At 43.1% G+C, this 26,474-nt stretch overlaps 1 pseudogene across 1 annotated transcript in view; it reads right to left on the bottom strand.

Annotated features, from left to right (window-relative positions):
* Nucleotides 1–294: 294 nt before the first annotated feature.
* Nucleotides 295–26,474, bottom strand: part of LOC308531796 (N-terminal kinase-like protein) — a 75,053-nt pseudogene continuing 48,873 nt past the window's right edge. Inside the window, exon 2 of the transcript in view lies at nt 295–464. The product of the transcript in view is annotated as an N-terminal kinase-like protein (transcript). The remainder of the gene's footprint in view (nt 465–26,474) is intronic.

Genomic DNA, 26,474 nt, shown 5'->3' with positions numbered 1-26,474 from the left:
GGAATCGAACCTGGGACCCTTCAGTCCGCAGGCCGACGCTCTATCCACTGAGCCAAACCGGTTTTGGCATAAATGTGTGGAGTATTTTTAAAGCTTCATCTATAAAATGGGGGTGGGGGGGTGGGGGAGGAATCAGAGCTAAAAAAAAAAAAATAAAAGCTAAAAGTATCCATTGAATGACATATAATTTATGGGTTAAAACTTTGATTCAAAGATCTCAAGTCACTTAAGAAATGTTTAAATAAATGATTATGAAAATGTTTTTATATTTAGAATTAGCCATCTGGACTCAGTTTAGATGATCCCAATTTTTTTGGCAACATCCAAAGCATCATAGTCGGGAGCCAGTTCAACATATGCCTTCTTCTCTCCATCAGGCCTGATCAGGGAGATGACCTTGGACATGTTAATACCATAGAGCTTCTTCACAACCTGTTTGATCTGGTGCTTGTTGGCCTTGACACCTGCCATGAACACAGAGCATTGTTGTCTTCTGACTTCTTCATGGCTGACTCGGTAGTCACGGGGAATTTGATGATGGCATAGTGGTCAAGTTTGTTCCTCCTGGGGCCACTCTTCTGAGCATATTTGGGCTGCCTTCAGCAGTGTCTTGGGCCGTCAGAAGGTGGGTGATGTGGGAATCTTTTTGTGTGTGGCTGTGGACGTCTCTTAGCAATTCTTTCTTTGCTTCAAAGCCTTTGCTTTGGCCTCTGCTTTGGGAGGGACAGAGGTTTTCTTTGCTTTCAGCCATCTGAAGGACTGGTGCCGTCATAGTGCAACATTGTTAGAATGAGTGTATACAGATGCTCCGCGACTTAAGATGGTTTCTGCTCCAATAAACCTATCATTAAGTCAGAAATGCATTAACACACCTAATCTACTGAACATAACAACTTAGCCTTGCCCACATTAAGCATGCTCAGAATGTTTATATTAGCCCACAGTTGGGAGATTATCTTGAGTTTCAACTCAATAGTATTTGCCTTCCTCTTCTTCTTGCCGGAAACAGGAGACCCAGATGGGCATTTGTAGACATTATGGGATGGGAAAACACAATCCACAGTATACAAAAAAGGCTGGCAACACAGTACACTGTAGAGTATCAGATGTTGACCCGTGTTTTTGTATAGCTGATTCGGGCGGAGGGGGGCGGGGGCAGGGGGAGGACTGCTGCTCTCTGATCAGCATCAGAGAGTATCCAGCAGCAGCAGAGAGTATCGCCCCACATGTCACTAGCCCAGGACACCAAAATTCAAAGTATGGTTCCTACTGAATGCATGTTACTTCTGCACCATCGTAAAGTCAAAAAACTGTAAGTTGAACTGTCATAAGTTATAATACACATCCACAGTCTGCTAAGCAAAACCCTTGAGCCCATACACTTTTCAGAGTTTATTTCTTTTTCTTTTTTTCAGAGTTTATTTCTCATCTAATTTTAGAGAGGTAATATGGTGTGTTCACCATATTTTATATGACATCACCAACAGGTGCTGAGGCAGTGTTCTGTATTCAAAACACATTAATATTTATTTATCTAACTGCATACACATTAGAATAAAGAACTTAAACAATTATTAGAAATATGCTCTAAATTCTGGTTAGTTTTTTCTGCCAACTTAGTTTGGACGTGAATAGAACTATGTTTTGATTTCAGGATGGTTGGTGAGCAGCCATGATTAGGATTTGGAATCAGATGTTACCAGAGCTTAACTCTTGCCTCCCCAGCTAATGGCTGTGTGTCCTTGGGCAAACTTAGCTACACTTTCACATGCAAACACAAGTTGCTAATAAATATCTCATCAAGATGTTAAGCTGAGGCCAGAAGAGGCTAAGATGTGCCCCTGGGTGACAGCAAACACCCAGAGCTCTGGCCGGAAGAAAAAGTGCTGTGTGTGCACCCTCAGAAGGAAGCAGGGCAGTACACCTGAGGACGCACACCTTCCTGAACTATGAGCTCTCAGAAGTGACATTTGTGTGCTTCTTGTTTTACCCAGTACTGTATACTCTAATTTCCTTAAATGAAGTTGAATTACATGAAAGAAAGAGAAATTTGGTCCAGAGATGAAAAGCCTCCTGAGCATCTGCAAGGTTTTTATGGAAGGAAGCGCTGGAATCCACTCGATAATCCGTCAAGAATAAGGCCTTTCATCTTATATGCATTACCTATGGACACAGACGATGGGGCGGGGGAAGGTCTGGTGCAGGGTGGGAACCAGGTGGAGAGGGACCAAAGGGGGGAGGGGACCTCTGTAATACTCTCAATAATAATTTTTTTTAAAGAAGGCCTTTCTGGTTTAGAGTGTTCTGCCCAGCAGCAGGTACTGGAAATGATGACATTGGGGCCACTTATTTCCCTGGGTTTTTTAAGAATTTATGGTTTCTGGCCTTTGCAGTAGCAGATGGTGAATTAATAATAATAACAGTAATAAAATAAAGGTGATGATAATAATAATAATACTAATCATAATAATGAAACCGAAGACCTACCTGATAGGAGGGAATTGCCAACACAATACAAATACACCTCTCACATAATTTGTGTTGAATAAGGTGATGCACTTTGCACCAGTTTTCTGAATATCCTGTCATACTTGTTTACAAATTCTTTTCCCAAAGCTGAGTGTTTTTGTTGTCCTGCTGCCTTTGCCATGGAGGAGAAAGTGCTGTTCTGAAGCTGGATCCCCTGTTGGGAAGGGAGGACAGTCTCTAGGGAAGACCTTCCATCAAAGAGAAAGTGGCGTTGCCTGTGAGATGGAGCTGGGAGCTGGAGGCCTGCAGAAGCTCTGTGGAAACCCGGCTTCCTGGCTGGATTAAACACTCAGCAATGCGGAACAGACCCCCACATTTTACTTCAAGAAAAGCCTATTTTAATCTGCCCTCCTGACTCTTGCAATATTAAATGTAACTGCAGTTTGGAAGCTCCATGCCTTTGATCTCCCCTCACTGTGGACTTGCCCATTAGGCAGAAGCTGGACATCTTCCAATGTAATCTTGTGCATGCTAAGCATCCTCGATGATAAGAGAAAGGCAGGTTTTCATCTCTTGGGTTCCTGTATTTATACCAGGGCACAGCAGGCAGAGGAGGGTGGCGAACAGTACAGTGGTGGGTTCCCCCAAAAGTTCAGGGAAGGCGGTCAGGGTACCAGCGCTATCACTGCGCTATCTGTGGCGGTGAGTGTGGGTACTGTGTGATCAAACCCCTAACTAGCAAATCACAGACACTGTGTATTGAGAGTTACTCTTTTATGTTTACAGCCCATCAAACACGGCATGGCAAACAAACCACGACAGTTGAAATGCCGGCTGATCATTATAATAGCTTTTCACAGTGCAGCCTCTTCAAGTGCTAAGACATTTGCTGAGATCCACAGACAAGCCCTCTTCTCCTGGGACAGAGGGGAGCTCTGAACTAGAAATGGCAGAACCGGGACAGAGTGTTTGGAGGAAAGGGAAGGAGGGAGAGGAACAGGGCCAGGGACAACTTCCTAGTGTTTGATAGGTCCTGTGAATGCCAGTCTCACCCTTGGCGCAACTCCAGGCAGGGTGGATGGAGCTGAGCGTCTATGGGCCTTGCATGAAGGTGCAAGAAAGAAGAGTTGTTCCTCTGAGATCCTCCCAGAACCTGCCCAGGGCCCTTCATTCTTTCAGGTACCGGGTAGTCAGGGTATGTAGACATGCAGCCAGTCATCACATCCAGCTCTGTAAGGTTAATCCCACCCTCCACGGTGTGACTCAGTTCATAGGTTTGTGACCTTCCACGAGAAAGTGTTTGTTTTGCAGCTGTGATTACGGTAATGACTCTGTGCTCCTCCGTGGCCATTTTCATCGGAGGAACTTCAAGTACCTTCTAAGCAATAATTAGCCATACCACTGTGTGTCCTTGGCAATTGCATAAATGAGGCACAATCAGCCTGAACTCTCTGAACCTTAATGACTTGCACTTAGTCCTTAGCGACAAACCAGCAAGAACAAAGGATGTCAGTGTCCAGTTCCTTAGTAGCTGGGGACAACAGTAAATTGGGGGGGAAAAAGTATTATTTGAATCCTATTTTTAAATATATGTTCTAATGACACAATTTAGAAAAGGAGGGTTCTTGAGCTTTCTCTGCCTTAAATGGGAAAAGAGAGGGAGGCACAAGGGGAAAATGAAGGAAAAAGAATAACTTGGAGGAAGGAAGAATGAGAAGTAAATGTAAGTTGAATAAAGGGAAAGAAAGGAGGGAGGTGCTCACCCAATGGGACAGGTCTATCACATCCTAGCTATTTTACCAAGTTATATAGCAGTAGCTTCATTTTAATGAGGTTGGTGAAAGATTAAATGAGATAATATGATTCTTAGCCTACTGATAGGCACACAACAATTTTAACCATTGTTTCTATCTCTATGAACAAGAATAATAAACATTATAATTACTAGTAGTGTCTTAGATATTATAAATAGATATTTTCCTGATGAATAATTTTGAGAGTATACTCTTGTAGCAGCTAAAAAGAAACAGATGTCTACAGATGGGTGTTCAGCAGTAGGAGAGAGGCAGGTAAATGGGGAAAGAATTTTGATGGAAGAAGATTTCTTTTTAGCATTTTCTCAACCCTAGACAGTTATAAAATCAACCCTGAGAAGGAAAATAACATTAACCAGTGAAATATGCTGTGATTAGTAGCTTCAGCCAAAGGGTTTTTTTTGAGCTGAAATAGGTTATTGACTAAAATGTAATTCTGAGATATGGGTAGATATCACATAGACTCTCTATGCCTGTAAATTCAAAAGCAGACAAAGATTCAGTGAGTGCTTTATATATATTCACTGATAATGATAAAACTACGTAGAGATTTAGATATTCGGAGCAATGTGGCATCTTAGCTTACACTGTAAAGCTTTCCTACAATAAAGAGACCTAGTTTTATTGTTGTCCTTATTTTCTTTTTCTATTATCATTCGTTTGTTCTTTAAACACCCTGAAACAATGACTCCATTGGCACACAGGCTCTTTACTTGTCTGGAAGAGGCTGATGTGCTGTCCAAATTGCTCAACTCTAGGTTGTCATCATGAGGGATCTCTGCACAGACATGGGGTGGGGAGGACCCTTCTGCACAGCTTCTCCTGTCTGCATCCAGCTGCCATCTCAATCAAGCTGTACAGCCAAAAGTGTCCTACAGAACCCCAAGGAAAGGCCGCCAGTATATGAAGGCAGTGGATTAATTGGAGCGTCTGCACATAAAGAAAGCTTAGATTTTTTGTGACCCTTTCGTTGAATTGGAGGTGACTTTCTTTCTCTTCCAGGGTAGAGGATGGTTAACTGAACTCTCCCTTTTAAACTGAAACATCATTTGACCTCCATGCAGACTGTAGCTTTTCTCAGCAGCTCACCCCCAGATACTTTCATACAGCTGTTAACCCTTGCATTTCAGGATGCGAAGCTATCACGGACTCATTGCTGTTTCTGTCTGAAATTGCCAGTTTCACAGTTCGGGCCACAAACCTACAAGTAAACATTTTCCATGGAATGCTGTCTGTTAGCATTCTTCATTAATGTAAGTTTTTTCCCCCCATTTTAATAATGCCATTATGAACAATAATCAGCTACACTGAGGCTATTTACAATGTTTGTGGAGTGTTCAAAGTCTCTTCTACTAATGCATGAGCACACAGCCAGCTGGAGGCCTGTCGACAGCAGCCATTCATGGGAATATCACTAATAAACTGCAGATGGCCGCTCTCCGGCATGCATGGGAATGGGCTGTTAGGACCTTCCCTGACATTCTCTACAGTGCAGCCTTGCACGTTTAAAACCGACATGCCCTGTTTACCAATGAGGGAAATCTTGACTTTGGGGAGCTTTATGTTTATTTATTGTTAGAACAAAAATAGTCTCACATATTTTGGCTACTTAAAAAGAATGACTACTTTGACTTTATGAATGAAGGAAGAGGGTGGTGTGAAAGTGGAAATCATAGTCTCTATCCATGATTTCACCATTTCTCTCATCCTTTGTAGCCAACTGGCCACTTCCTGTCATTAAAACCCAAGCTTGCTGAATGGGGGTGAGGAGCCAAGGGAAGCCAGGGCTGCCTGAGGTTTTCAGAGTAGATAGTCGTCTTTGCATAATGAGTCGGCCTTGGCATCCACACTAGTCTCAGGGCATGTCTGGGAAGTGGAGGTGCCTGGGCTTTGGTCTACTCACCCTTCCACTGGTGAAGGTCGTCCTGGGGAGCCTGCAGTGCCAACATCTGGTACTGCATTAGCATGGCTGTGCCAGCGTCCCAGTGCCAAAAACCCAAAGGACAACATCCTGCCATCTCCATCTTGTTTCCAATCCATGTGGATCAGCCCATGCAAGGCACTGAGCCATGAGAGACACCCCTGAAGTAATTATTTTATGCTCTTCTCCAGCATGTTTTAAAAGACATGTTGTTACTCTGCATTGTAGGGAGCCATGGAATAAGATTGAAGGCTCTAGGGCTCCAAGTCTAGCTCCACTTTCTGACCTGGGCAAGCCTCACTTTTCTGAGCTGGAGAATGGAAATGACCACATCTTCTTGGTCAACCTTATGGGATAATTGTGATGGGCAAATGCAGAAATGTATATTCAAGAATGTATATTGATGTATATTCAAAATGTATATTGAAAAAGTATAAGCCATTAAACAAATGTGAAGTCTTTGTTTATGTTCTTTCTTCTGAAGAGGGACAGAATATACCACCTCAAAATATGCCACTTGAGCCTAAGGATTATTTTGAGCTTTAGACACTGAACAAAACATTAGGGCTAGGAGGGTGCTCAGTCCTCACTCTTCTTCTTCCTGGAAGAGGCAATAAGACTCCCACGTGGAAGGTGTCTCCCCTGTACCAGGAGGAAGAGAATTCTTAGCATCCAGGAGAGGGAATTGAAGTCTAGGAAATTCTGTACAAATTGACATTGTTAAAATTATTTTTTATCTTCAGCCTCCCAAATAGTCTAGTTACTTTACCACAATTGTCTCTCTTTGTTCAATGTAGTTTAAAAGCATTTAGTAAGTCTTCATTTCCTTATGAGAGCTACTGTGTCACATAAAATGTATATTTAATGGACCTGTATGCTTTTCTCCTGTGTCTTATGTCAATGTAATTCTCAGGCCCAGGTGAAAACTCTATGAAGTTAGAGGTTAAATTTTGCCTTCCCTATGCTTCCACCCTTTCCTCTCAGAAGTCTCAAAATCTCCACTAAACCAATCTACATCGTTTCTCCTAATAGAGGCACATCTACCCCCTCTTCCCTACTATCCCACTCCTACACAGAAACCGCTGTAGTGAAGATGCAAACAGATACATAGGGGACGGGGCTTTAGTCTACTCACCCTTCCACTGATGAAGGTCGTCCTGGGGAGCCAAGGCCCCAAAGCCCCCGTTGGCGATGATGAGTCAGGCAGTCCACCCTTAGGGCTATTGTTTTGTCATGCAGGACCAGATGCCTAATCTAACTGAAGACATCTTTCTTCAAGGGAAGACTCATGTCAACTCTTTGGGGTTGAGGTGGATACTGGCTGCTGCCATAAATTTCATATGTGGCACGAGACATCAGTCCAGCTGGGCTCGTGCACAGAAATGCACATGACAGCCAACTGGTGGTTTAGGGGACACAGAATCTGAGAAAGATCGGGGAGTTGTTGGTTCAACTATAGGTGGCTTCAGGGGAACCTCCAGGACCCCAATGGAGATGAGTTCCACGGGAAAACATGCCCACTCCCTCGTGGTCACAGCCAGCCTCTGATGGTCTCCTCTGGAGAGTCCCCTGAGCTACAGTTCCAAGGAACAGAGACTTTACACCCTCTTGGCCTATTGCTTTTTCAAGGAGACAGGCTAATGGGAGAGGGGGGAGGGATGGGAATCACTCCCTCTCCCAATCAAATGCCACCATGTACACTTACAGACTTATGGTCTTGGTGCTTTATGATGGAAATATTGATTTACTCATTACTGCCTGGAAACCCACCTTCCTCTGTCCAGATTTATGTCATCACCCAGCCTCAATGAATGTGATATTGGTTAAAATGAACAATAATAGAGTTGTAAGTGTTGAATGTGGCCCTTGTCCCTAAATTTCTTATTGATCTCTGAATAACTACCCTCTGAGTAGGACTTTCTTGGCAATGCTTCTATTAACAAGCCTATATTTCTCTTGAGAAGAGCTTTAGAATGACCTGTATTTGATAGCAGCCTGGGTTCAATTTTAATTGGGCGATAAGGGGTAAATATTTGCTAATAGACTGGGGATGAATAATTAATTAGTACAAGATTACTATGTACTGACCATTTATATGACAACTAATAGATCAGCTCCAATAAAGTCTTAGTAAAGCAATTATTTCTAACCTAATTGTTGAGAATTTAAGGTAGCTACAAAACTATTGTTTAAAAAATAAATGTGATTTATTTTCTTTAAAAATGTATTTCTATTTTAATGGCTTATATGAAGAACATATCCCCTCTATATTGTTACATTAGTCCAAACAGCTATCCTATTAAAACATAAAAACTAGAATTAGACAAATTCTGTATCTTATCTCTTTATGGTATTTTTTTTAAAAGAAGCTAGTTTTATTTTATTATGCCAATATATAAAGGTTGTACAACCTGGAAGTCCAAATTTTTAACACCTTTATGGAGGTCTAATTTACATAATATAAAATTCACCCATTTTAAGTGTACTATTCAATGATTTTCAGTAAATTTACAGAGCTATGAAACTATCACCATAATCCGATTTTAAAATCAAAAAAGGACCCCATTGCCCATCTGCAGTCACTCCTCATTCCCACACCAACCCTCCTGAATGCAACCAGAAATCTATTTTCAATCTCTACTGATTTTCCTTTTCTTGGATATTTTACATAAAGGAATCATATACTATGTGGTCTTTTGTTCCTGGCTTTTTTCATTCAGCATGTTTTCAGGGTTTATCCAAGTTGGAGCCCATATAAGTAGTTCATTTTTTTAATTGCCAAATAATGTTCCATTATATGAATACTAGAGGCCTGGCACATGAAATTCGTGCACAGGTAGGGTCCCTAGGCCTGGCCAACGATCAGGGCCGATCTGTGGGGTGACTGGTGGCTGGCCTGGGGCCTGCGGGCTGGGGGCAGCTCCTGCATTGAGCATCTGGTGGTCAGTGTGTGTCATAGCAACTTGTCGTTTCACTAGTAGCTCCACCATTTGATCGATTTGCATATTAGGCTTTTATTAAATAGGATTACACATTTTGTTTATCAATTACTAGTTGATGCAGACTTGAATTATTTCTACTTTGGGGCTATTATGAAGAAAGCCACAAAGAACATCCCCATACAAGTCTTGGTGTGAATATATATTTCTGACTGGCTTATTTCACATAGAATAATGCAAAATAAGTCAGTCAGAGAAAGATAAATATCACATGATCTCACTCATTTGTGGAATATAATGAACAACATAAACTGATGAACAAAAACAGATCCAGAGACAGAGAAGCATTGATCAGACTGTCAAACCTCAGAGGGAAGGTATGGGAGGGTGGGGGTAAGGGGGAGAGATCAACCAAAGGACTTATATGCATGCATATAATCCTAACCAATGGACACAGACACAAGGGGGGTGAGGGCATGAATAGGGGGGTGGGGGGGCAATAGGGGGGTAAGGACATATATGTAGTACCTTAATCAATAAAGAAAAAATTAAAAATATATATATTTCTGTTTCTCTTGGGTAGATTCCTAGGGTTAGAATTGCTGGATCTCAAGATAAATTTATATTTAACTTTTTAAGAAACTGACAAACTGTTTTCCAAAGTGGCAGCACAATTTATATTCCCATCCATTATATAGTAGAGGTTTAAGTTTCTCCACATCCTTCCAGAAATTAGTTATTATCTGCCTTTTTTATTGTAGTTTTTCTAGTGAGTGATATCTAGTACAGTGGTATTTCATTGTGGTGTTAATGCTCATTTCCCTGATGACTAGGGATGTTGGGCATCTTTATATGTGCTTATTAGTCATGTTATATCTTCTTTGGTGAAATATGTACACAGTTATGTTTATATAGTATTAAATAGGCTTTATGTTAATGGCATTTAATATTCCAGATTTTTAAAATGCATTTGATTATAGATGAATGAACATTTACTATGTGAAATGTGCTAGGATATTTGACAGATGTGATCTTGAAGCACTTTAAAATGCTATGCAAAGGAGTATATACTTTAGTTTCAAGAACAAAGAGCCATTCAAAGATTTTCAGCAATTGAGGGTCATTATTAGGGCTGATTTTCTGGAATAATTATTCTATGACACATATAAATCAGACTGGAGAAGGAAGAGAATAGAGGAAAATAAAACACCACCTGAAAAGGCATGACTTATGAGAGCATTGATGGAAAAAATAATAGAGACAAATGGGATAGAGGTTGGAGTTATTGAGTCCACAAAACTCAGCAGTTGATGTACTTGTGGAGACGAGATATAGGAAGGCCAGAGAAGCCCTGGGGTTTGGCAGTTGATGAGAAACTGAGTGTGGTGCTGAGTTTATAAAGGAAGGCACTATTAAAAAGGGTTTGTAACAGCAGGGATAGGCATGAGTTTGGTTTGGATCTCTTAGACTTAAGGTGCCAGCGAATCACCAGTCTCTGTTGAGTGACACTGGAATCCTGGAACCACACAGTTCAGCAGAGCTATCAGTGTGGTGACACTATAGAGAGGAAGTTGTTAAGGCCATGAGATTAGGATAAATGTGTAGACATACAGCAGACCCCAGGCCTTCCTTCATCTGAAGCCCAAAACTCCATTTACACCAGACACTCTCAGTACTTTTTACTGGAATCCTAAACTCTAGGATATTTCTAATTTTCATGATACAATAAGCACCAAGATTATAATATCTCTCTACTCTTTTATTAACAAAACGTTGAAAGTGTTATAGATGTCCCTTTTTGTTTGTTTGTTTGTTTGTTTGTTTGTTTTTCCCATTGATCCACTCCACCCCACACCTACCCCTCCCAGGCCTTCATCACTCTATTGTTGATGTCCATATCTATAATAATAAAAGCATAATATGCTAATTAGACCGGGCATCCTTCCAGATGAAGCCCTGGCTGTGAGGGAAGCCCAGGTCCTGGGTGCCAGAGGGAAGCTGGTGCTCGCAGCCAGGGGAAGAAAGGCCTACTCTTGCGTGAATTTTGTGCATTGGGTCTCTAGTATGCATATAAGTTCCCCAGTTAAGGCCCGGCCCCCGCCTTACCTCTGAAATTTATCATGCTTCTATGTCTCTGGATCTATTTTGTTCGTCAGTGTATTTTGTTCATTAGATTCCACATATGGGTGAGATCATATGATACTTATCTTTCTATGGCTTATTTCACTTAGCATAATGCTCTCCAGGTCCATTCTTGCTATTGCAAATGGTAAGAGTTCTTTCTTTGTTACAGCTGCATAGTATTCCATTGTATAAATGTACCACAGTTTTTTAATCTGCTGATGGGCACTTAGGTTTTTTCTAAATCTTAGCTATTGTAAATTGTGCTCCTATGAATGTAGGGGTGCATATATTCTTTCTGATTGGTGTTTCTGGTTTATTAGGATATATTCCTAGAAGTGGTATCAATGGGTTATATGGAAGTTCCATTCTTAATTTTTTTAGGAAACTCCATATTTTTTTCAACAGTGGCTGCACCAGTCCCTTTGCTCCACATCCTCACCAACACTTGTCATTTATTGATTTGTTGATGATAGCCATTCCTCATTGTCATTTTAATTTGCATCTCTCGGTTGATTGGTGACTTTGAGCATTTTCTCATGTCTCTTGGCTTTCTATATGTCCACTTTGGAGAAGTGTCTATTTAGGTCCTTTGCCTATTTAATTGGATTATTTGTCTTCCTTTTCTTAAGCTGTATGAGTTCTTATATATTTTGGATATTTACCCCTTATTGAATGTATCATTGACAAATATATTCTCCCATGCAGTGGGTTCTCTTTTCATTTTGTTGATGGTTTCTTTTGCTGTGCAGAAACTTTTTTATTGTGATGTAGTCCCATTTGTTTATTTTCTCCTTAGTTTCCTTTGCCCTAGGAGATGTATCAGTAAACATATTACTACAAGAGATGTTTGGGATTTTGCTGCCTATGTCTTCTAAAATTTTTATGGTTTCAGGATTTATATTTAAGTCTTTTTATCCATTTTGAGTTTATTCTTGCATATGGTGTAAGTTGGTGGTCTAGTTTCATTTTTTCATGTACCTGTCCAATTTTTCCAACAGCATTTATTGAAGACGCTATCTTACTCCATTCTATGTTCTTGCCTCCTTTGTCATATATTAATTGTACATAATGGCTTGGGGTGATTTATGGATTCTCCGTTCTGTTCCATTTATCTATATGCCTTTTCTTGTGCCAGTGCCAGGCTGTCTTGGTATTATGATTCCTCCAGCTTCCTTCTTCTTTCTTTGTCTTTTCATTCTTGGGGTATTGCAGATAACCCTTGAATGCTCATTGATAAGCCTTCCAGCATTGTCTAGTGTTTTCTTGACTTCATCTGTTCTAACAGCTTCTATTTCCTCTCTAGTTTGGCTACCCATTGTACATAACATCTTGGAATTGTTGTCTTATGTATTTTATCCTATTTTCCAGGACACAATCTTCTAATAGCTCCTGGGTCCAAGTAATCAAACTAAAACCCTCCCTGCTTTGTCAGTGTGTGAACTATAGCCATTTGTCTTTAAATGTTTATTGTTACTCACATGTGACACAAACACGAGAATCTTTAAGCGTAGGGGTCCACCATGTGCCAAGAACAGTGCTGGAATTATCTCTTAAATGTGGCCTCCATTGCTCCTGATAGAAATCCAATGAAGATGCGACATGATGTATTTCTCATTCATTCATTAAAGGTGTATGTGTGAAACTACTGTCATAGTTTCCCTGCCTAATACTATTTACTGTAACTGGTTTTGGACTTCAAGGTAGAATAGGATCTAATATTATCCTCAGTAAAACCCTGAGAAATAAAAGGGATAAATGTCCCCATAAAGTTACTGTGATGGGGCCCCCACAGAGCCCACCTCCACTGGTGATGTTGTTCTATAGACCCGGAGATGAGTTTCTCTCTGGCCCGGGGCTTCTCAGGCTTCCATCCATGCCAGGCAGCAGTAGCTTGGGCTTACTATGGCACCTCTTTTTCACTAGCTAGCCTCATCCTCTCCCTAACAGACTCCAGAGGAAAACAGAACAAGGAAAAACAAGAGAGACTTCTGCATCTTGGTCCTACTGCCCAGAGTTGTGAGGACTATTTGTAAACTGTAAATTGGTAAAGTGCTATAACAGAATTGCCAAGTATTATTGTGTCTGATGGCGAAACAGCTACTCCTGGTGCCAATTTCTGTATCAAGATTGTTAGTTGTAACCAATAGTAACTCTGAATAGTGTAAGAAGTAAATAAAATTTTAAATGGCTATTGGGAGGTTGGGAAATGGGCCAAGGCAACCGAGGCTTAGCAGCCAGAGTCACAGCCAAACTTGTCCCACAGATAGGTCTTTGGAGGCACTTCTGACACCACCCCAATCCCTGGACACCAGGCTCAGGATCCAGCACCATCAGCACTGGCCACAGGAGACTGCTGAGCTGTTGTGGTCCCAGGACTGAGCGTGATCACTTCTGCTTCTACTGAAATTCTTTCTCAGTCTCCATCTTGCATCACTAGCCCTGTTATTCTGCTAGGGCTGCCAGAACACAGAGCCATAGACTGAGCACCTTAAACAACACAAGTTTACTGTGTACATTTAGAGGCCAGGGTCCGGGATCTGGGTGTCAGCGGGGTTGGTGCTTTCTGAGAGCTTTGATGGAGAATCTAGTCCAGACCTCTTGCTTTGGCTTGTAGATGGCTATCTTCTCCCTGTGTCTCTTCATATCGTCTTCTCTCTGCATTTCTGTGTCCTAACTTTCCCTTTTCATTAGGATAAAAGTCATATTGGATTAAGGCACACCCTAATTACTTCATTTCAGTGACCTCTATAAAGACCTATCTCCAAATAAAGTGACATTCTCAGATATTAGGTCTAGGACTTGAACACATGCATTTGGGGGGGTGGGGGCGCGGGTAAAATTCAGCTGGTACCACTACTTCTGCATACAAACTGTCAAACAGGGCTTATGTAATCCTGGTCTGCATCCCAGTTTAGGGAGGGTGGAGTGAAGAATGAGTGTATGCAGACTTTGGGTCTTCTTTAGTGTCCCCAACACTCACACAGGGAATTCCTCAGGCATGGGAAGGGTCAAGATCCCAAATGGCTGAAATTGTACATGTTTGTGTGCTAGTGTGTATAGTGTGTGCGTGTGTGCCACCTTGCCACCTAAAATTCCTAATGGTGAGGATACTAACCCCTTATTTCCATAACCCAAGCACCATTAAATTGCCTTTCACCGATAGTTGCTAAAATCTGTGAGATACACATGAATAAGATTATAAAGCCACTAAGTAATACAGCTATTAAAATAGAGTAAAGAAATATCATCTAATAAAATGTGAATTAGACTGTGAAAAGTGTGGGCCAGCTTTATGAATGCTTCATAAATTTCATATTACATTTTTGTAACTTTACTGTAGGTAGCCACAATTTATTGTCATCCTAATACGTTTTTTAAAAAGCCTAGTAGGTCCTTTTATGTCTTTGATGTTACTGCCAAGCTTTGCCTGAGCTGGTCGTCTACATGGGAATTTAGTCTCCTATAGAGTTTTCAAACTGTTAACATGATTTTTTCAAAATACTGCTAACATTTTGATTCCAGTGAAAGCATTATCTCACCAAAAAATAATGTACATCATTGTGTCTTTAGGAAGCATATATTTTGTGCACATCTGTGGAGTGCTGGCCTTAGGTTACAGAGTTATCAGAGCAGGAACTTCATGACAAACCAACATCTGGTAACCAGTGCTTTCGACAGAACTATACCTGATGCATGATGAAAACAAGAATCAGAGAACATGGTACAGAAGGTCACTCATATTTCAGGGTCAGAGCAATAGCCAAGGAAATGTGGGCTTGGTCCAGGAAGACTTGTAGAAATTTTGAGCTGGATTATACTAAAACATGTTACTGATTAAATGAAAATTGAGGTCAGGGAGAGTCATGGCTTTGTTAAAATAACTCCATTTTTTGATCATTCTAAATCCCACCTGCCCGTGAGAAGGCACCTTCGCAGGCTCTTCCTGACACAAGTTAAACAAAATCCCAAAATAGTTTTTGATATTTACAGATTTCATAATCTGGTCATTGCCCAGACAAATATTGACCGTCCGTGTGGGCCGCTGTAGACTTCACTTCTCAAGGAGATTTTGCAAAGTCCTGTTCTTGCCCATTGCCTCCCAGAAAAGCCTTCCTCGTGGCCTCTGGGGACTGGAGTGCAGGCCACCTTCTCTGGTCCCTGAAATATGACAGGAACTGCTTGGGTGGTAGCTGAACCAATTTTGAGAAAACGAATGTGGGTCAGTAATTTGAGGCTAGTTTCAAATCTTTCAGTAAACATTATTCCTCCCAATTCTAAGAGAGAAAGAAAGAGAGATACGGTTTCAGAAAAATATGTAAACATGTTTTTCCCTAAGATTTCTGTATTTCCTGTGTCCAGTGAAGCCAGAAATACCACAAGTGCAGCCTTTCAGTATTTTTCCACTTCTTGGCCGGGTATCAACCAGAACACAGCAGAGCAGAAATGAGCCAGAATAATAAAAACTGGGCCCCTTCCAGGAAACCTGTCAAAGGAATTCAAACTGTTCCCACCAGTTCACTGGCAATAATGATTAGAGGAGAACTGGTCTGTATCACCTCAGTCAGAATGGCTGGGACAGTGATAGCAGAGAAAATGTCCCTCTTCTTCATGCTCCTCAGATCCTTTGTAATTGGAACCATGGGTTTTGCAGGTTTCTACATCTAAGCCACTCATTCTGAGGGAACTGAGGTCCAGAGAAGTGGATCTGAGATCAAAGCCAGGCCAGGGAAAGAGGCCAGGGCTCCTGGTCAGCGTCCAGGCCATTCTCCATTCCCCTACTTAACTCTTGGCTCAGACCACCAGGGCCACGCAGGTGAGGAGGAGGAGCCTGCAGCTGCCATGGCAGCCACTGCACGTCACCCTCCTTGAAGCCCTCTCCAAAGATGTCCAGCCTGGATGGGATCTGCTCCACACACTGCAAGGGACCGAGTCTACTGGCCCGATTCCACCTGGTCACTTAGAAATTCAGAGTTTGGGAGCAGCAGCAAATGTTTGAGCCTGTCTCTGTTTTCCTGTGATTACCAGGCCATTCAGTCATGATGGCACTGCCGTGAACTTGGCGTGTAGCCTGTTTTCTAATCTATAAGAGGGTGATAATGACGGCTAGTGAAGTGGCTCAGCACAGCGCCTGCACATATCACCATTTGTATTATTAAATCATTAGTAGTAAATTAGTATTAGACATGGTTGGTGTTTTTCCATTGATAGCATTTGCTGATAAATGTGAGTAAGGAGGCATAATCACCAAATAAGCTGGAAGAGTTCGTTGTCCTGGGTTCATTGGAGACCGTGGTGAGGAGTCAGTCAGAGGTGGTGGTGACTCATGTTGCCTTTATTCAGCTTTGGGCACTTTCTGGAGGATCTGGAATTCCCATGGGCCATGAATGAAATCTCTTCTTCAGCATTTACTTTTGTATTTCCAGTCCTTAAGAGAGAATTATCATGAAAAATGGGTTGTATATGAGGCAGTCTTTTTAACGCGTTTGAGTGCTCAAGAAGAAAAAAACAACACTCTTTTCAACATTAAGAGCAGGAAAGTAGATATTTTCAAATGCCAAAAAACAAACTAAGAAACTGTGAAGCTTCCTATGAGTGCATTTGAGGCAGTCCTATTACTGCTGAGATTCCAAAGCACTGGCTTTGAACAGAAGAAAAGCCACCTGTCAGGGAAGTTCATCCACACACACTGAGCTGGAGAAGTCACGCTCTTTCTCTCATAAAATCCTAAAACAGATGATTCACACAGCCAAGAGCTGAGCTGGATTAATTAATTTGGCTAATTTGAAATAATATGGCATTTTGACAGCATAATTTAGCCTCAGCTCAGTGATGAAAAACGGAGATCTTTCCCCAAGTGTTTCGGTCTTGGAATCATTTTAATTTTATGTTCACCTAATTAGTAATTCCAGTCACAGGAGGAAGGAAAAGAAAATACATTTCCTCAGTGCACGCTCAATAATTCTGTGCCCATGCGGACATCCATGCTCCTGAGTGCTCGCTGGAGACTGGGCTGCTTCCACCCGATAATGGACGATAATGGATGGATGGGGCTCTCACACCACGTGCGTCTCAGGGGAGATGCGGGCTGATGACTCCCAGGACGGGAGAACTCTACCAAGCACATCACTCTGCCTCCAGGAGCACTTCCTCCTGAAAACAGGCAGCTATGAAGTTTATTTATTATCAAAATAAAGTATTTCCGCCATCTCCTTCAATCTTGTATGAAAAAACAAGTAGAAATCTTATGACCCAGGACAGGAAGCTGGGCATGAGTCCTGGAGGCATGAAACTGTTACACATGGAGGGGCCTGTGCTCCCAGGTTCACACCATGACTCGGGAAAGAAGACGAGAGTGAACCTGGGCGGTAGTTAGTAAAGGAAGAAGAGCGGACCCTAAATGTCAGCCAACACCAGGGGACAGATAGCAGTGTGGCAAGGAGGACGGGCTTTCACAAAGGGCACCCACAGCCAGAGGAACTGAAATGAAGGATGCCTGTCTGCTGCTGTATCCCTCCCTCCTGAGAAGGGTGTGGCGCATCTGAAAGAAGCCAGCAGGACCAGAACCTGGTTTCTGTGTCTCCAAAAGCCACCCCTACTTTTGTTTTGATTTTTACATGTTGTTTAAAGTCAGGAAATTGCTTGCTTTCAGGCAGTTAGGAAGCATTTAGTTGAGTTACTAGGTCATGAATATCACCCAACCCAACTTTATTTTAGATAGAAACACTGAGGTCCAAGTAGTTAAAAGACCCCCCCGCCCCCACCCAGTCAGTGATGAAATTCAAGATTGCAGCCAGTCTCCTAAGCAGGGCTGACTTCCTATGGGTTTCAGATGGGAGTGTATTAGGGGAAATAAGACAAAACCGACGAGAATAGTCACAGTCAGGATGAGAACCAAGAAGGCAAAGGGGTGGTCAGAGCCCCATCCATCCATTATCGTCCATTATCGTCCATGTTCCAGGTGCTGGACATCCACTGGTGCAGGAGCTGCTCACACTTGGAGGGGCATGAGTTGATCATCTGCTCTCCTGTGGACCTCACACCACCAGCTGGAATGCTAGCCCTTGGGCGTCACCTGAGCTCTTTTCCCAGAGTGAGCCCCCACTTTCCACCTGCAGCAAAGGCCTTTCCCACCCCCCTTTGCCTTCCCATTCAGAACTGCCCCCAAGTGCTTTCATTCTGTGGGCTTAGCGTCCTCATCTACAGAAGCCATGGCTGCTCAAAACCACCTGTGAGGATGCTGGACTCCAGATTGGTTGTGGTTCATAGTTTGTGTTCTTTTGATCTTTTCTTTGAAATCAATTGCCCCTTCCATTCACTGGCACAACCTTTGTAGCCCTTCATACTTAAGGTGGCAATTGTCCTAACTTCTCTCTCTCTCCCTGTCCCCATCCTTCCTGCACTTTCCCTTCAGATGAAGCTCTTCACATGCCCATTCCCAACAAGTCACTTCCTAGTGGCTCTGTTCAAACAGCTTACATGGCTCCCCGCCACTCACATCAAAGTCAATTCTCCTTTGCTGGCACTCAAGCTCATGCACTATGTGACTATTGGCCACAATCCTGATGCATTGATAGCCGTCCCCAGCAGGCTGGGGCCAGACATACACACTTTTCCCTCCTGTCTCCTGTCCATGGGGAGGGAGCTTCGAGAATGCATGTACCTGGTCATACAGGTGTAATGTCACACCAGCCGGTGGCTCTCACCTTCCCTACCCTACCTTCTATTTGAGTGCCCAGGAAACCTTTGGTATGAGAAGTGTGGGTGTGGCTTGAGAAAGAGCTAAACAAGGTGTTTAAAGTGGGTGAAAGAGGGTGAGGATTGTTTTGTTCACACAATTCACTCTGTGGCTCTGGACTCCTTCCTCTTTCCCTGTGGCCTACGGATGGGACTTCTCCCACTTCCTTCTTCCCAGGAAAGAGCTGGCGGCTCCCCTAGAGCAGTGTTCATGCTTGACCACTCTGTGTGTCTCACTGCTTCTTTGTGTTCCCAAGCAGACAGCCTGAGTTGGCATTACCAGGCCAGTTGCTCTGACCCCTCAAAGAGCAGCTGCAAACTGAATTTTCACCAAATTTTATCACCTTTTCCCTTCATATCTCAGAACTGAATAGGTCTCTGGGGATGAGGACAGGATGAGGTTCAAGGGAATATTAAGTAACGGGAGGCAGAGGTGTGTCTAAAACTATACCCAAGAGGACTTACTAACCCCCACTGTTACACTGACTCTCAGGGTCAATGGGGCAGAGAAGGAGTGAGGAGTGAGGACATGAGGAGCTCCAGAACTTGGGCCATGACCAGCGTGGGTGCTCAGATATCTATTTTATTGGAAGCTGTGTTAGTCAGGGTTCTGCAGAGTAATTGGCAAATTTGATTATGGGGACTGGCAAGTCTGAAATCTGCAGGCTACACCTGCAGACTAGAGACTCAGGATGAGCTGATATTGCAGTTCTAGTCTGAAGGCCATCTGCTAGCAGAGTTCCCTCCTTTTCAGTCAGTCTGAAGGCCTTCACCTGATTGGATGAGGCTCACCCACATTGGAGAGCAACCCACCGCACTCACAGTCTACTGATATAAATGTTCATCTCAACTAAAAGTAATACCTTTATATCAGCGTCTAAATGCATGTTTGACCAAATACCTGGTGCCATGGCTCAGCCAGGTGGACACACAAATTTAACCATGACAGATACTAATCTCATGATGCCCGGGTGAGCCAGGCTAGACTAAAGGGCTATATCAGGACACACAGTCACATGCGCCGCTCACACCTGGGGCTCCCCCATTCTCCTCCTGGAAACCTGCCCTCCCTCTTAACTGTCTGAACTAGTCCTGCTTTCTTACACTCCTGCTTCCTCACACCTCTTCCCAGGAGCCAGTCTTGTCTCAAAAGCCCTCGATCCATCTCTCCTCCGAGCCTCTGCAGAACTTATGATCTTTGTCACTCCCAAAGCCCTTGTCATGTACTGAATTATTTCGCAGTCTGCCTCTGTGCGCACAGACACATTTTATCTCCCATGGACCAGGGCCGAGTCCATCTCTCACGTATTTGAAAGCACGTAGCCCCTTGTTCTCTCTCATGAACATGGTGCGCTCTCCTTCTGTGTATTTGCACTGAACTACTTGGTTGATTCTCAAGGTAATAAAAGTAGAGAGGTTCTTTCATTGGCCTGAATTTATTATACTTTTTCTTTTCTAAACGTACTAATTAACATTAGGCCCAGGGGTCACCAGTTTCGGATCACTAAATGACTCAGATACAGTAAAAGGAAAAATGCACCTGTGACCTCGGGAATGTTCAAAATATAAAACAGGGACTGTGCTGTTGGTAGTGAACATAGAAAACCATACTTACTTCTTAGGAGGATCCATGTAACTGTGAATATCTCAACAGGGATTTCAAAAGATCTAGCCTTGTACACGATAAAGAGCATATTTGAAAACCAGTTGCTATAACCTGGGGCCATGGTGCAGTGACATGTGCAGGGCTGGGCCTGTGAGCCCTGCTTCTTTGGGGACATGAGGTCACATAAACAGCAAGGAGGATAAACCAGGAATGAAGAGTCCACAGCAGAACTCACCAACAGTGCCCTGGTAGAATATGCAAACCCTACTCTGACACATTACACACATGTAACCCTGTATATTCTGGTCTCATTCAGGTTAAAGCTTCTTCACACTCTCATTTTGATATTACTCATTTTCCTTTCCTCTCTTTTCTAAAACTTGAAGTTTTATCTCAACCAAAATGAGTGCCTTTTAAAACAAAACATCTAGCCTCATCATCCTTTGGTCAGTTTTCTCGGATCACATTAATGCGACAGTCAGATAAGAATGACCCTTACAACACCAAGCGGTCGTTGTCAGTTAAACACGCCTTTCAATTTCAAAGAAGGAAAGAAAAAACAAAACAAAAACTAACTTGTTTGTTCTGGGACTAAGGACCAAGTCATCCCTTTTCACATCTGTTCATTGTGAATAATGCCTGCCCCACATGCTTGTGGCAGAAAGCTGAGCAGGAGGAGAGCGTACAATTGACTTGGTAAATCTTGTTAAGCCACCAGCCTGGACCCTGGAGCCTTGCCCACAGGCATAGTACCCAGGAGGAGAATCCTGCCTCTGGCTTCAGGGCCTTCCTAGGCAGGTTGGGCCAGAAGTAGGCTCCTACTCCCCCACCCAAATGCAGGGCTGGCCATGCTTCTGCCATACTCAGTGGTCCCCTAATGGTGGGGATTAAGGGTCTCATCCAGAGCCTGATGCTGCCACTTCCAATGACAGCAGGGCCTGCCCTGTGTCCCCTCTGCTCTGCCTGCTGGGTGTGTTCCGCAGCACACACTTCTTTGTACTGCACACTTCTGTGGGCCCACCAGCATTTCACTGCCTCCTGAAGGCCTGGCCCCCTTCTCTCTGAAACCAGGGAGGGAATAAAAGAAAAGGAAGCCTCATTGGTGACTCCAGGGACGACATCTCATTTCAACCTTTCATGACCAGGGAGACCAGAGTTGTTGTTATACCAATGTTTGCTTACAGTGAGAGAATTGGGACTCAGAGAGGTTAAGGAATTGGTACAAAGCTGCACAATTAAGTGAAAATGTGAAGCTTTGGGTCCAAAACTAGGTAACTCCCATGTCCATGGGGGGGGGGGCGGTCATTCCCCATGCAGCACCCTGTGCAGGGCTCACGCTCCTACAAGGGCCAACTGGTGATGGCGAACCTATGACACGTGTGTCAGAGGTGACACGTGAACTCATTTTTTTGGTTGATTTTTCTTTGTTAAATGGCATTTAAGTATATAAAATAAATATCAAAAATATAAGTCTTTGTTTTACTATGGTTGCAAATATCAAAAAATTTCTATATGTGACACGGCACCAGAGTTAAGTTAGGGTTTTTCAAAATGCTGACATGCCGAGCTCAAAAGGTTCGCCATCACTGGGTTAGGGCCTCCCATGAATTCCCCATGAGGGCGTTGTCTGTCCCTACTCCAGGCTCACACCACAGGCCACAGCCACATAAACATCCCCAAGCTCCACTCCATCTCATCTTCATGTGATGGCTTCCACCCTCTTTGGGGACGTGTTATGTTCTGGTGGCAACAGCCACGCTACTGAGGCTGCAGGCCTCGCTATGAACAGGTCTGAGGCGCTCTCCTAACCTGCATCCTGGCTCTGGCTGGAGGAGGCAGATGCTCCAGTTTCAATTTACACCAACCTGCCAACCTCCCCCACTGGCGCCTCTAGATCTTGGTCCACTGCTGCCTTATGCTGCGTGGGCACTGTTCAGGACCTGGCACGGTCCCACAGCTGAGTGCCTCTCCATGCAATGCTCAACCCAAAGGGCTGTGCTCCAAGGAGCCCCCCCAAACACCATTGGGTGTGAGGTGTAACACTCCTCTTACCTCAGTGAGGGTCACCCTCCACCCAAACTCCCCTGGGAGCTTTGGCAACTGCATGGCCACCTGACATCACCTGCAGCCCAGATGCACATTTTTCAGCCCTGGAAAGGTGTCCTTCCCCAGGTGTTGCCCATGGACCAGGAGCAGGGCACTGTCTGCGAGCTTGATAGAAAGAGGGCCTCAGCCCTCACTCTATCCCCACTGAACCAACACCTGAATTTTAGCAAGCTTTAACATGGGCCAAAAATCAGGCGTTATTTAGATACATTCTTGAAAAATACCACAAATAAGAAAAAACAAGGTAAAATAATTATAGTATCAGCTTCTTTTTAAATGAGAATCATTTTGAAAAACAATGTCTAGTGTTTAAAAAAAAAGTAAGGCAGGCAAAGCACATTGCAAAGTTTTTCTTAATTTAGGTGAAAATCCAATTTAACTTTTTATTTATCTGCACGTCAGGCTGACCCGCCATAATTTCTGCTTGGCCTGTGTGGCATTCTCACAATAAAAAATACTGCAGTGGTAAATTATTAGCTTTTTAGCTTCTGTGGAGCAGGAGGGGAAAGCTGCACTATAAGGAAAGCCTGATGCCATCGTGCCCAAACCATCAGTCAAGTCCAGTCTTGCCAGGGTTTGAGCTCTTCACACTGGAATATTCCACTGCTTTACAAGTTCCTGGAAAAGGACTACCAACTTGATTTGCTTAGGGCAGTGGTCAGCAAACTCATTAGTCAACAGAGACAAATATCAACAGTACAACGATTGAAATTTCTTCTGAGAGCCAAATTTTTTAAACTTAAACTATATAGGTAGGTACATTGTTATTAACTTAATTAGGATACTCCTAAGGCTTAGGAAGAGCCACACTCAAGGGGCCAAAGAGCCGCATGTGGCTCGAGAGCCGCAGTTTGCTGACCACGGGCTTAGGGCTATAGGAACAATTGAGATTCCACAAGAGATTTATCTGTGAGCAGTATCTCTGCCCAACTACTCAAAGTCTACATAGAAGTTAGAGAAACTCTGTGTGTGAAACAGAAATTCACAGGGTAGGGAGATCTGAGCAATTCACTTCCCATCTCAATTTCTATACTTCAAAACCTCTCTAAGAAAACAATAGTATTTCTTACTATGACACTGCCACCTCTGCCTTCCAGCTCCAAGGGATAGGCCAGCGATTTTTAACCTTTTTCATCTCATGGCACATATAAACTAATTACTAAAATTCTGTAGCATGTCAAAAAAACATTATATTTTTTGCCACTCTTACCAAAAAAATAGGTATAATTTTGATTCATTCACACTGGATGGCAATTGTTGTGTTGACTGTTGTCATTTTTTTTATTTGACAATCTAAGGGAAAAGAGGTCAGTGCCTCTGACTAAATAGTCAGGTGTTGCATGTTTTAAAAATTCTTATGGCACATCAGTGCATCTTGGCACACTGGTGAAAATTTATGGGGTAGACAATAGAATAGATAGAAAATTGAGTTGAAAAGTGGAAAATGTGACCTTCTAATGACAAAATTCACCCCCCATCACCCCTTTGGCTCAAACCATGAGCATAGGAGTCTTTCTCAACTCCTCTTATTTTCCTTCTCCTCCATAACACAAAGCCTTGTTGGATCCAACTTCTCTCCCGTCTGTCTGTTTCTCCTCATGCACCACACTCCTCCATCCCTGGACCAGCTTATTCAGTATCTACTATCAGGAATATCAGTAAATATCAGGAATCTAGTTCATGTCCCTGCCTCCACTTATGTCCCCTGGAAGTTATTCTTCACACAATTTGTAAAGCTTATGAAGAAAATCCAATTAGCCTCTTCTTCAAAAAGTATTAAAAAGAAACCATTAACTAGCAGACACAATACATCTATTAAGAACTATTACTGGTAAGTGCATGACTAAGTAATTCCTTCTAGATGTGGAGGGAGATTTTCTTAAGTTGTGCGTATAAGATGTGTCTGTCCCTTTGGGAGTCTGCAATCATCGTACTGGGGAAATGGGACTCTAATTCTAAACAAAACAGATTCTAATATAAGACACCCCAAAATAAGTGTCAAGGTTAATAGGAGATTAGAAAGACATTTCTCAGTTGGACTATGAGATGTTCAGGCTGAAGTAGTGGAATCAGATCCGAGGGTGATATTGGCATCCGCACCTGGAACAGGAGATACCAAGGGGTCTGGGGCCTTATTCCTGTGTAGCTCAGAGCCAGGCCCTGTATGCAGTCTGTGATTCTACACATTACATTATCCTTGAACTTTTCAGAGGTCTTAGTTAGAAACATAATATTCTAAAATTCCTCAGAGGCCAAGGAGTCTGGTGCAGAATCCTGTGATGTTGCAGAGTCCGGTGCTCCTGCAGGCAGGAGGCTGGTCTCAGCTACCTTAACATGTTGCCCCTTTCCCACTCCTTCCCTTATCCCAGCATCTGCCACACTCTCAGTAAATGCACATGGAAGAGAGACGGAGCCAGGAGGGGGTCACGGCTAAGTGAGACACAAACGACAAATGACTATAGAGTCATTTCTGCTTAATTTTGCAATATCTCTAAAGCAGTAAGGACTAGGTATGGTCTTGCTTTCCTTCTCCTTTTCCGGTTCACCCCCTCAACACACGCACACATTTCTATTTCTAGTTGAGAGAACATGTTTGTGTGCTTTAGAGGACAATATCTTTCTGAAGAAAGCAACCCTGTCCTCCAGGCTTATGACAATAAGAGACTGATGTTACGTCTCCCTTTTTTGTGGTCACTCAATAAATTCAGAAAGTAGTTATTACAGGTCTGATTCATGCTCTGCAATAACAACTGGCTAATTCAACCCCAATAGACCAACTTAAGCTATTAAAATGGGAAGATTTGGGACACCATATCAGTATCATTTTATTTGTAAGAGCTGACTCATCTTTTTCAGATAGGTAAGATGTTTTAGTAGAAAATTCAGCTTGTACTAGTAGAAGGTGATGACACAAGTCCTCTATGGCCCCGCTTCTAGGATAGCCCCCCAACTCCAAACTCCCACTGCTACTCAAGGGAAACTTCCAGAAGCAGAGCCATGTGGGCTCCAAGCACCCAGCAAATTAGAGGATAAACTTGGTCTTCTGAAATGAATACTTTTCCTGAATTACACACCAGAGTGTAGGAAATCACCCTATAATAACCACAGAAAGCTGAAACCACCATCAGGAAGACAACCTCATTCTCCAGCAAAATTAGACAAAGAGGAGAAACAGCCTCTGTCTCCTGCCATGCTGATGTGCAGTGCTAGGAAAAGCTTGTGTAGGTGTTCCAACAATGCCCTTGGTGCTTTCCTGGAAGATGCGGCCTTGGTGAGGTCCACCTCACCACCAAGGAGCAGTTAATAGAGATACCAGTCATCCTGCTCCCAGCTGACCTCTGTTACCGTGAGCCAAGGTCCAAAGGAGGGAGAAGATGAAGGATGATGAAGAGCTTATCTGATGGCGATGGGAAAGCAGAGTGTTCATGTCATCTTTGTCACTCTCAGAGATGTTTTTTTTGTTTTGTTTTGTTTTTTAAATAAAGCACAGCCCTGCCTGGGAAGCTCAGTTGCTTAGAGTCCCATGGTCGGCAAACCACGGCTCGCGAGCCACATGCGGCTCTTTGGCCCCTTGAGTGTGGCTCTTCTACAAAATACCACATGTGGGCGCGCACATACAGTGCGATTGAAATTTTGTGGCCCATGCGCAGAAGTCGGTATTTTGTGGAAGAGCCACACTCAAGGGGCCAAAGAGCCGCATGTGGCTTGCGAGCCGCAGTTTGCCGACCATTGGCTTAGACTGCCATGGTCGGCAAACTGCG

This window comes from Myotis nattereri (assembly GCF_964212035.1).
Source record: "Myotis nattereri genome assembly, chromosome: 1".
NCBI classification, from domain to species: domain Eukaryota; kingdom Metazoa; phylum Chordata; class Mammalia; order Chiroptera; family Vespertilionidae; genus Myotis; species Myotis nattereri.
The sequence above is the reverse complement of the archived record's forward strand: the minus strand, read 5'-3'. Positions and strand labels throughout refer to the sequence as shown.